The sequence below is a fragment of the Lichenostomus cassidix genome, chromosome W, assembly GCF_008360975.1.
Source record: "Lichenostomus cassidix isolate B80296 chromosome W, HeHo_3.0, whole genome shotgun sequence".
NCBI classification, from domain to species: Eukaryota; Metazoa; Chordata; class Aves; order Passeriformes; family Meliphagidae; genus Lichenostomus; species Lichenostomus cassidix.
Window position 1 is genome coordinate 2,588,872 of NC_139510.1, and position 10,315 is coordinate 2,599,186.

General features: G+C 42.9%; 1 pseudogene; it reads left to right on the forward strand.

Moving 5' to 3' along the window:
• Positions 1–5,827: 5,827 nt before the first annotated feature.
• On the forward strand, positions 5,828–8,485 carry LOC146425315 (uncharacterized; annotated as a pseudogene).
• Positions 8,486–10,315: the final 1,830 nt, after the last annotated feature.

Genomic DNA, 10,315 nt, shown 5'->3' on the forward strand with positions numbered 1-10,315 from the left:
TGACCAAAATGCATACCTTCGATTAATGGACAGTTATAAATACAAGCTGCTGCAGTTACAAAATACGAACATTGTATCAGATCACTTTAGATGACACTTCTTGAGGGTTTAAAGAGGTATGGGACAAACTTATAGCATGGTTACCCAACTTAACCTGGCTTAAACAATTGTTTGTGATAGTTATTTGTATTTTTGCATTGTCACTTACTGTTTGTATTAGTAGTTATTGTTGTATAATATTATGTACTTAGAATTACAATGCTTATGCTCAATGGCAAAAGTAAAAACTTAGATATAAAATAGAGAAAGGTATTTACTTTCATGACATACAAGATTTGTAAAGAAATACAAATTACAAAAAGAAATGGGGGGATTGAGAAAGATATGGTATCTATTTGCACTTCAATCCTCGGAGCTTTTGCCCCCTTCCACCAGCACAGCAGCACAGGCGCCTGTCTGTGGCTTCCAGGGCTGAAGGCTGAACTCTTAATTTAAATTCAAATTGTAGGTAACAGCTCTGGCCTGATGGCTTATCAGCTAAGCATGCATTTGAAACCAGCACAGAAACCGCTGAATCATCCCGTGAAGGACCTTCACCTTGGTGGTGGTCTTTGGGGGTCTCCAAAGACCACCACTACATATTAATGACTTCCAAGAAATGATTTGTATAACCACTTCTATCCTGATGAATATTCATGAATTTTACCTATAACACTGTATCTTTGGGGCGAGTGTGTGTGTTTGGTGGAAACAATTCCCACACATCCAGTGATTCGCCCCAATCGAGCTCAGAGACACTTCAGAGACCAAGTCAGAGAAGTGGGTATTTGCTTTATTCGGTGCACCGGATGTGTGGGAATTGTTTCCACCAAACATACATACCTCAGTACCCCAGAGACACAGTGTTATAGGTAAAATCATGAATATTAATTACATTCTTCAGGATAGGAGTGGTTATACAAATCATTTCTCAGAAGTCATTAATATCATTAGCATGTGCACCATGCATGCTCCGTATATCCTGGTGGTCTTTGGAGACCCCCAAAGCCCCCTCCAAGGTGAAGGTCCTTCATGGGATGATTCAGTGGTTTCTGTGCTGGTTTCAAATGCATGCTTAGCTGATAAGCCATCAGGCCAGAGCTGTTACCTACAATTTGAATTTGAATTAAGAGTCCAGCCTTCAGCCCTGGAAGCCACAGACAGGCGCCTGTGCTGGTGGAAGGGGGGGCAAAGCTCAGAGAATCTTTCTCACCAGTGCACCAAATAAAGCAAATACCCACTTCTCTGACTTGGTCTCTGAAGTGTCTCCAGGCTCGATTGGGGCGAATCAGCTTCATGCTGCTGACAGGTGTCGCAAAATTCACTCCAAAACAGTTTCTGGTTGCAAAATGCAGCTTCTTGAGATTATACAGTTGCAAGCCCAGAAAACCCCCCCAAAATAACCCCCTCCAGAGGGGGGCCTCCTCTTGCACTGCCTCAACTCTCCTGACAAGAGCAACAGGGAAAGGCAAAAAGCAAAAGGCAAAAAGTAAAAGGCAAGAGAGAAACAACAAAAAAAATGAAGCGGAGCCTCTGCCTTGAGCAAATGCCACAAGGCAAAAGAGCATGTGCTTGGGTGACTCCGACTTTTTTAAGGGACCCTGGCAACACCCTGTCCCTTGCAGTTCTGTTTCTGGCTGCAGCACCAGGTCTTAAAGAGACTGTAACAATTTTGGGCACAGATAGATATGGAATACAATAACATTTTGGCTTACCCGGGACAGTGGTGTTTTGGGATGCAGCAGTGCAAACCTGCTCTGTCTACCATGGACCTGGCATTTCAGGATGCTGCAGGGCAGCCCTGCTCCATCTCAGCTGTAGATATGGAATTTGTGTGTTCTGCAAAACAGCCCTGTTCCATACTGCCTTCTGTGCCAGGGATCCAGCTAGGGCATGGAGGGCTGGCTGCACCTTCTATCCCCTCTGCATCCCCACATGCAGGGTGTATGATTACAGGCAGTCCCATGGCCCTGCCTCCTCCAACATGTGATATGAGTCTGAGCTCATCTCAGACAAGGCAAGACTCAGGAGTGCTGTTGCTGCACTCTCACCTATGCACAGGCGGTGGTGGTAACAGTGTGGCATCCCTCACTTCTCTGCTTTGCATCTGGGCATGGAGCAATGGCTGTACCAGGGGGAAGGAACAGAGGAGTCTTTGAAGGAGCAGTGAGGGGAGTGCCCATTCCCACCTGCTTCCTTCCTCATCCCTCTTCCTTCCTTGTGGCCCTGAATCTGCCTGCATGGGACATGTTTTGTAATAAACCTGTTAAGTGAGTGCAGGCAGAGTGAGACCAGGAGACTATAAAAAGTTGCAAGTCCTACCTATGCCCACATCCCTGCAGCAGTGTGGGGCACAGGTTCCCCACACATCTTTGTAGCAGTTTGTACTGAGGATGAGGACAAAGACATTTCTGCCCCCCCCTTGTGTGTATCTCATGCATTTTACAAGCCATCAGCAGATTGTCAGCACAGCTCTTTCTTATGTGGAGTAGGTCCAGCTTCCCCTGAATGTTGTAACCTGCCTTGCTTCTATGAAGCATTTTTTTGAGGCAGTGAGTCGAAGGTTAAACCACAGTTTTGGGGTAGGGTTTTTATCAGGAACAAAGAGGGCTTTGAAGGTGTGTGTTGGGATAGGAATAGAGAGGATGGATTGAGTCTTTCCTAGTGTGTTGAATTACAAAGGTCATGGAGAGACTCTTTTGCTGGGACGCAGCAGCAGTTGAGGTCTCTGTTGGAAGTGAGGCAGAGAGAAAAGAGATTGTGGAAGTCGGTGAGAGCAACTTCACAGGGAGCTTTAAGACCAGAGTGAAAACTGAAACTGTATCCTGAGGTGAAAGTATGTCAATGCAAGGCTGGGAGCCAGGAGGGCCAGGACTGTAGGCTTTGTGCAGGCCTTCTGCCCTGAGATTTTGAGTACGTTTTTGGTTTTTCCCCTCCATATCCCACTTACAGCTACCCCAACATACTGACCTGCTATGAGCTGCTGAAGGCTGAAGACAATAAAAGGTGATGCCTGCAAGGAAGAATCTCTCCAAAATTCAGAAGAGGAGACAGTCCAGGGTGCCTGTAGGTACACTTTGCCTTGACAGAAGAGGGAAGTTGGCTTTTCAATGTGTCTTGGTTTTGAGAAAGATTCTCTGAGCTTTGCCCCCCTTCCACCAGCACAGGCGCCTGTCTGTGGCTTCCAGGGCTGAAGGCTGAACTCTTAATTCAAATTCAAATTGTAGGTAACAGCTCTGGCCTGATGGCTTATCAGCTAAGCATGCATTTGAAACCAGCACAGAAACCACTGAATCATCCCATGAAGGACCTTCACCTTGGAGGGGGCTTTGGGGGTCTCCAAAGACCACCAGGACATATGGAGCATACGTGGTGCACATGCTAATGATATTAATGACTTCTGAGAAATGATTTGTATAACCACTCCTATCCTGAAGAATGTAATTAATATTCATGATTTTACCTATAACTCTGTGTCTTTGCGGTACTGAGGTATGTGTGTTTGGTAGAAACGATTCCCCACACATCCGGTGCACCGAATAAAGCAAATACCCACTTCTCTGACTTGGTCTCTGAAGTGTGTCTGAGCTCGATTGGGGCGAATCAGTTTGAAAGACAGATGTCTGCCAAGGAAGGCGGGAACCTCCCTTGGAATGGAGAATATGACCCCTTTCCCTCCAAATTATTATAACTTTGAAAATAAGGGGCTTTCAGGCAAAGATATGGGTGTTATAAATGAAAACGAGCCAATCGAAAATTTAGTAGCAAAAATTTTATATAAAGCAGATTACAAAATAGCAATGATTATTAAAATACAGAATTTATAAGGCTGGAGACAATAAGCAAAGCAGCACTGGGTGTGCCTGGGACTCTTGGCTCCACAGACAAAAGCACACCTTCGGTTTAAAACTCCTCCTTTTTATACATTTTTTAGTTTAGTTTCTCAGAAATCCCACTCCTCTGAATTCCTGAGTTTTACGTCATGCTCTGTCTTTCTGCGCTTGCGTTCGCTGTTGCTGGGGTCTGTTGCTGGGGGTCGTAAAGGGGATGGTCCTTTGTGCTTGCGTCTTCTGCTGTTACTAGGGATTCTAAAAACTACAGAGCAAGCAAAAGCTAGGAAAAAAAAAAGAGGGGTGGGCTAAAAAGCAGTTACAGCACAATTTCTATAACTCAACTACAGAAATTTCATTTAATTTGTCTTTCTCTTTTTTTTTTTTAAATACTTTTACAACATTTGTGATTAGAAATAACCTATGTAACATTTGATGACATTTGTAGTTGGAAATATTTAATGTAACATCCGTGGTACATATATTTGAGTCTGGTATCTTTCCATGCCTTACAAGAAAATTGTCTCTGTGTCTCGGTTTATTTCTTATAAGGATAACCCCACTCCTTACTGCAGTTCCCCTTGCCAATTGTGTCTAGGGCTATCATGCCCTCATCACATCCACATCTAAAACAACTTGTTGCTTGACATGAGTTACATTTGCAATTATCACATGGGAAAAGGAATAACAGTTCTTTACTAGTATTTGTAACAAGGCAAACAAACAACAACAACTGCAGCAACAACAAAAACCAGAAACCCTGTAACAGCCTTCTCTGGGCTGTCACATGCCCTCCCCTTTGGTGCAGTTACGGTCACAGCCGACAGGGGGGCTGTTGGGCTCCCGGCCGGGCAGGGCAGGTGCCATGATTCCCCCGCGGCTGCAGGGGGCGCTGTGGCATGAGTCCTGTCGAGTCTCCCCTCACGTGGTAATGACGAGCGTGCTGAAACGTGAGGTGGGCTGTAGCAGGGACCTCAGAGCCTCAAGCTGGAACAGCAGGTCTGGCTCACCCAGGGTAGTAAGCAAGAGATAGCAGAAACTCCGCAGCTGTAGCAGGAGCCGCGGGCATCCCGGCAGGCACGGGGTGATGGGTTACAATGTAGCAAAGACCCAAAGCAGTAAGCAGAAAAACAGTGGGGGTTGAGAGGGGAATCTCTCCGCTGGATAGCTCACCGGCGGTGGCTGGTCCCTGGGTCCAGGCTGTGCAGAGGTGTTGTTGCTGCTGCGTTTTTCTTTTTATTTTTTTTCTCATGGTTTGGGGATTTTTTTTTGTTTGTTTTAGTCTGGTTTGTTCGCTTGTTTGTTTTCTTTCTCTTTTTTCTCCCTCTCTTTCTTTAGTTCTTTTTCTTTTCTCCAGTTTTTTTTTTGGTGTTTACTTCCGTTTGTTTAGCTTAGTAACATAACTCTGTCAATAGCCTCACTATTGATAAATTGGTGTTATTAGTGATGTGATTATGTTTGGTTGGAGTTAAGCTCGTGAAATAGTTTTCTTTGTAGTCTTGTCCTCTTATCCAAAAAAGACGAGAACTGTTTGGGGCAGTAGATAAGAAATTGATAGAAGTGTGCAAGAAGATCAACGGGCAGGAGGTTGCATCAACATGGGGCAGAAAGCAAGTAAAATAAACTCCAAAAACGCCAGGAAAGTGTTGGCTGATATACCACCTGATAGCCCACTGGGGGTTATGATAAAGCATTGGGATGAATCTAATGTTACTAAGGGAAAAGATAAAGTTAAAATGATAAACTTTTGTATGATGGTATGGGCAGAGAGAAAAATTAGATCTGATAATCTAGGGTGGCCAAAATATGGTTCCTGTGAGAGTTGGATGTGCCAAGCCTTAAATGTATATGTTAATGGAAAGAGGCTTTATAATCTAGAGGAATGTGAATATGCCACATGTTGGAAAGGATCAGAAGTGAGACCCACAACAATTCTGAAAGTAGAGGAAGATAAAGTCAGAGGGATACAAATGGGACCCCTTAGAACATCTCCCTCCGCCCTATAATCCCATCGTTGTAGAAGCTCCCCCACAGGAGGGACCCCTGCCACAGGGAGAGGAAGCCCCGCTCAGGGAAGAAAACCCTCCACCACGCCGTCCAGTTACACGCTCAAGGGTGATAGAAGAAAGGGAAGAGGGAAAGTTATTCCCTTTAAGGGAAGTTCCTTTAGGTGGGGCACAAGGAGGAATTGGATTTGTGAATGTCCCCTTAAATTCTGCGGACGTAAGAAGTTTTAAAAAAGAGATGAAAGCATTGTTAGAGGATCCCTTGGGTCTAGCAGAGCAGTTTGACCAATTTCTGGGGCCAAACATATACACATGGGAAGAAATGCAATCAATTATGAGTATATTATTCACCTCAGAAGAACGACAAATGATTAGAGTAGCAGGAATGAGAATATGAAAAAGGGAAAATCAACAAGGGGTTCCTGCTGATCAAAAAATGCCTCTTCAGAGTCCCCAATGGGACCAGAATCAGCCTCAGGGTAGACAAAACATGGCTGATTTTCGAAATTTAATTCTAAGAGGAATAAAAGAAGCAGCCCCAAGGGGACAGAATGCAGCTCGGGCATTCGATAGCCGACAAGAGAAGGATGAAACCCCCACCCAATGGTTAGAAAGACTCAGAAAAGCAATACAACAATTTTCTGGTGTCGATCCCTCCAGCCCAGCAGGAGAAGCTGTGATAAAAGTAAATTTTGTTACACATTCCTGGCCAGACATTCGAAGGAAGTTAGAAAAATTAGAAGATTGGCAAGACAGAGGTTTACAAGAATTGTTAAAAGAAGCACAAAAAGTATATGTCTGGAGGGACGAAGAAAAAGCAAAGGCAAAGGCAAAGATCATGGTTGCTACTATGAAAGAAGCAGAATCCCTTAATAAAAAAACCCAGAAAGAAAAGGGGTCAGAAAGGTGCTCAGCAACGCAATTAGAGACCCCTGGGAAAACAACAACAGAAAAACCTGCAAAGCTCGTAGAGAAGTTTAATTGCCATTACTGTGGTGAACCAGGGCACTTAAGAAGAAATTGCCCAAAACACACCAAAGAAATAAAAGTGTTTGAAGGAGAAATCGCATAGGGGTGTCAGGGGCTTTTTATACTGGGGGACGGAACATCAGACTGAGCCCTTGATAAAATTAAAAATAGGACCCCAGGAAGAAGAAATAGAATTTTTAGTAGATACCAGAGCTGATAGAACCTGCATATTAAAAGTTCCTGAAGGATGCTGCACGAGTAGAAAGTTTATTAGTGTAGTAGGAGCAAAAGGGGAAGGTTGTAAAGTACCTTTAATCGAAAATGCACACATAGAAAGCCCTAACCAATTTGCTACTGGAGACTTATTATTAGTCCCAGGTGCTGGACAGAATTTATTGGGGCGAGATTTGCAATTACTATTAGGTATAGGTGTTCTTCCAGAAGAAGGACAAATGAAAGCAAAAATTTTAACTAGTGAAGATGAAAATAAAATTGAACCAGAAGTGTGGGCATCTGAAAGTAATAGGGGAAAAATAAACATGAAGCCAATTGAAATAAACATAGAACAACCATCTCACCCCATAAGGGTCAGGCAATATGCAATTTCTAAGAAAGGGGTTAACACCAGTAATTGACAAATTACTGCAAGAAGGAAGTTTAGAACCCTGCATGTCACCTCACAATACCCCGATATTACCGGTAAAAAAGGCTGATGGAACATATAGATTAGTTCAAGATCTATGAGAAATTAACAAAAGGACACATACATGATTCCCTGTCGTTTCTAACCCTTATACTCTTTTAAATAATATCCCTTCTTGTCACACATGGTACAGTGTAATAGATTTAAAGGATGCATTTTGGGCTTGTCCATTAGCAGAAAACAGGAGGGACTTCTTTGCATTTGAATGGGAAGACCCTGAGACCAGAAGAAAGTAGCAATTACGGTGGACTAGATTGCCCCAGGGTTTTACAGAATCCCCGACTTTGTTCGGCCAAACTTTAGAAGCTATCCTTATGTCTTTTGAATGAAGTGAAGAAACACTGACTTTACAATATGTAGATGATTTATTAATATCAGGATCAGATGAGGAAACAGTTCGGAGCACCACTATTGATCTGTTGAATTTTCTTGGGAAAAGGGGGTTAAGAGTTTCAAAGAAAAAGCTACAGTTTGTGGAGCAGGAAGTGAAATACTTAGGACATTGGTTAAGCCAGGGAAACAAAAAGTTAGATCCGGAAAGACTACAAGCTATATTATCTCTCCCCCCACCGCAAACTAAAAAGGAAGTTAGGAAGCTATTAGGACTTCTGGGGTACTGTAAACAGTGGATTGAAGAATATAGCAAAGTAGTAAAATTTTTGTATGAAAAGCTAGCAGGCAAAGATAATATCTGTTGGACACAAGAAGATGATCAGAGACTAGAAATAGTAAAAGGGAAGCTTGTAGAAGCTCCAGTCTTAAGCTTACCAGATGTAACCAGGCCCTTTCAATTATTTGTAGATTCAAATGAAGGGGTAGCCTATGGAGTTCTCACACAGGAATGGGGGGGGGCAAAAAGCCTGTGGCTTTTCTGTCTAAACTTTTAGATCCTGTGGTCAGAAGGTGGTCAGTTTGTGTGCAAGCCATATCAACTGTAGCACTGTTAGTAGAAGAAGCTTGGAAGCTCACGTTTAGTGGAAACCTAGCAGTATATACCCCACATGCCGTACCATCAGTATTAAACCAAAAAGCTGAGAAATGGCTCACAGATTCAAGGATGCTAAAATATGAAACAATGCTTCTAGAAACTACAAACCTGACCATTTCCACAAGTAGCCATGTGAACCCTGCCCAGTTTTTGTATGGAGAACCAGAGGAGCATGTTACCCATGATTGTTTAGAACTAATAGATTATCAAACAAAAATACGGGAAGACTTAATAGAATGTGAATTACCAGATGGGGAAAAGTTATTTATCAATGGGTCTTCCAGGTGCCAGCAAGGGCAGTAAATGTCTGGATATGCAGTAGTAGACGGGAAAACTATGGGACTTAAGGAGAAGGGAAAACTGCCTAGTCTCTGGTCAGCTCAATCTTGTGAGTTGTACGCCCTAAATAGAGCCTTGAAGTTACTAGAAGGAAAAGTAGGAACAATCTTTACAGACTCAAAATACGCATATGGAGTAGTACACACTTTTGGGAAAATCTGAGAAGAAAGAGGGTTATTAAACTCAAGGGGAAAGGGGCTAATTCATGAAAAACTTATTTTAGAAATCTTAGAAGCATTAAGGCTGCCTAAGGAAATAGCTGTAGTACATATTAAAGGACACCAAAAAGGAAAAACCTTAGAAATAAGAGGGAATAATTTAGCAGACCAGGAAGCTAGAGATGCAGCAGAAAATGGATGTGAAAAGGTTATGTTGATCCTAACTCCAAGAAAAGAGGAATTAGAAATCCCAAGATTCAGTGAAGTTGAAGAGAAGGAATTTCGTAAGATAGGAGGTGAGCTAAACCAATCAGGCCAATGGAAGCTTTCTGACGGGAAGTAGTTGCTTAATAAGCCCCTTGCCAGAAAAATACTGGAAAATATGCACCAAAAAAACTCACTGGGGGACTCAAGCTTTGTGTGATCATTTTTTAAGGAATTATGGGTGTATTGGAATTTTCGGATTAGCCAAACAAGTGACTAAAAATTGTATAACATGTCAGAGAGTAAATAAAAGGAATATGAGAAAAACCATGCCAGGAGGGCATGAGTTAGCCCTGCGACCATTTCAAAGCATCCAAGTGGACTTTACTGAACTTCCCCAAGTACAGAGATGGAAATTCTTATTAGTAATAATAGACCATTTAACACACTGGGTAGAAGCTGTTCCAGCTGTTAAAGCTACAGCAAATGTGGTCTGCAAAACTCTCCTAGAACAAATTATTCCCAGGTATGGAATGGTTAATAAAATAGACTCAGATAGGGGAACACATTTTACATCAAAAGTTTTACAGCAAACAATACGAGCTCTGGGGGTAGAATGGGATCTGCATACCCCATGGCACCCCCAAACTTCAGGCCGAGTAGAACGAATGAACCAAACTCTGAAAAACACCTTAACCAAACTAATGATTGAAACACAGATGTCATAGATAAAATGTTTACCTTTGGCCCTATTAAGGGTCAGGACACAACCCAAGTCAGATTTAGGAGTGTCACTAATGAGATAATGTTTGGATTTGAGACTCTGAGCTTTTTGCCCCCCTTCCACCAGCACAGGCGCCTGTCTGTGGCCTCCAGGGCAGAAGGCTGAACCCTTAATTCAAATTCAAATCGTAGGTAACAGCTCTGGCCTGATGGCTTATCAGCTAAGCATGCATTTGAAACCAGCACAGAAACCGCTGAATCATCCCATGAAGGACCTTCACCTTGGAGGGGGCTTTGGGGGTCTCCAAAGACCACCAGGATATACGGAGCATGCATGGTGCACATGCTAATTATAT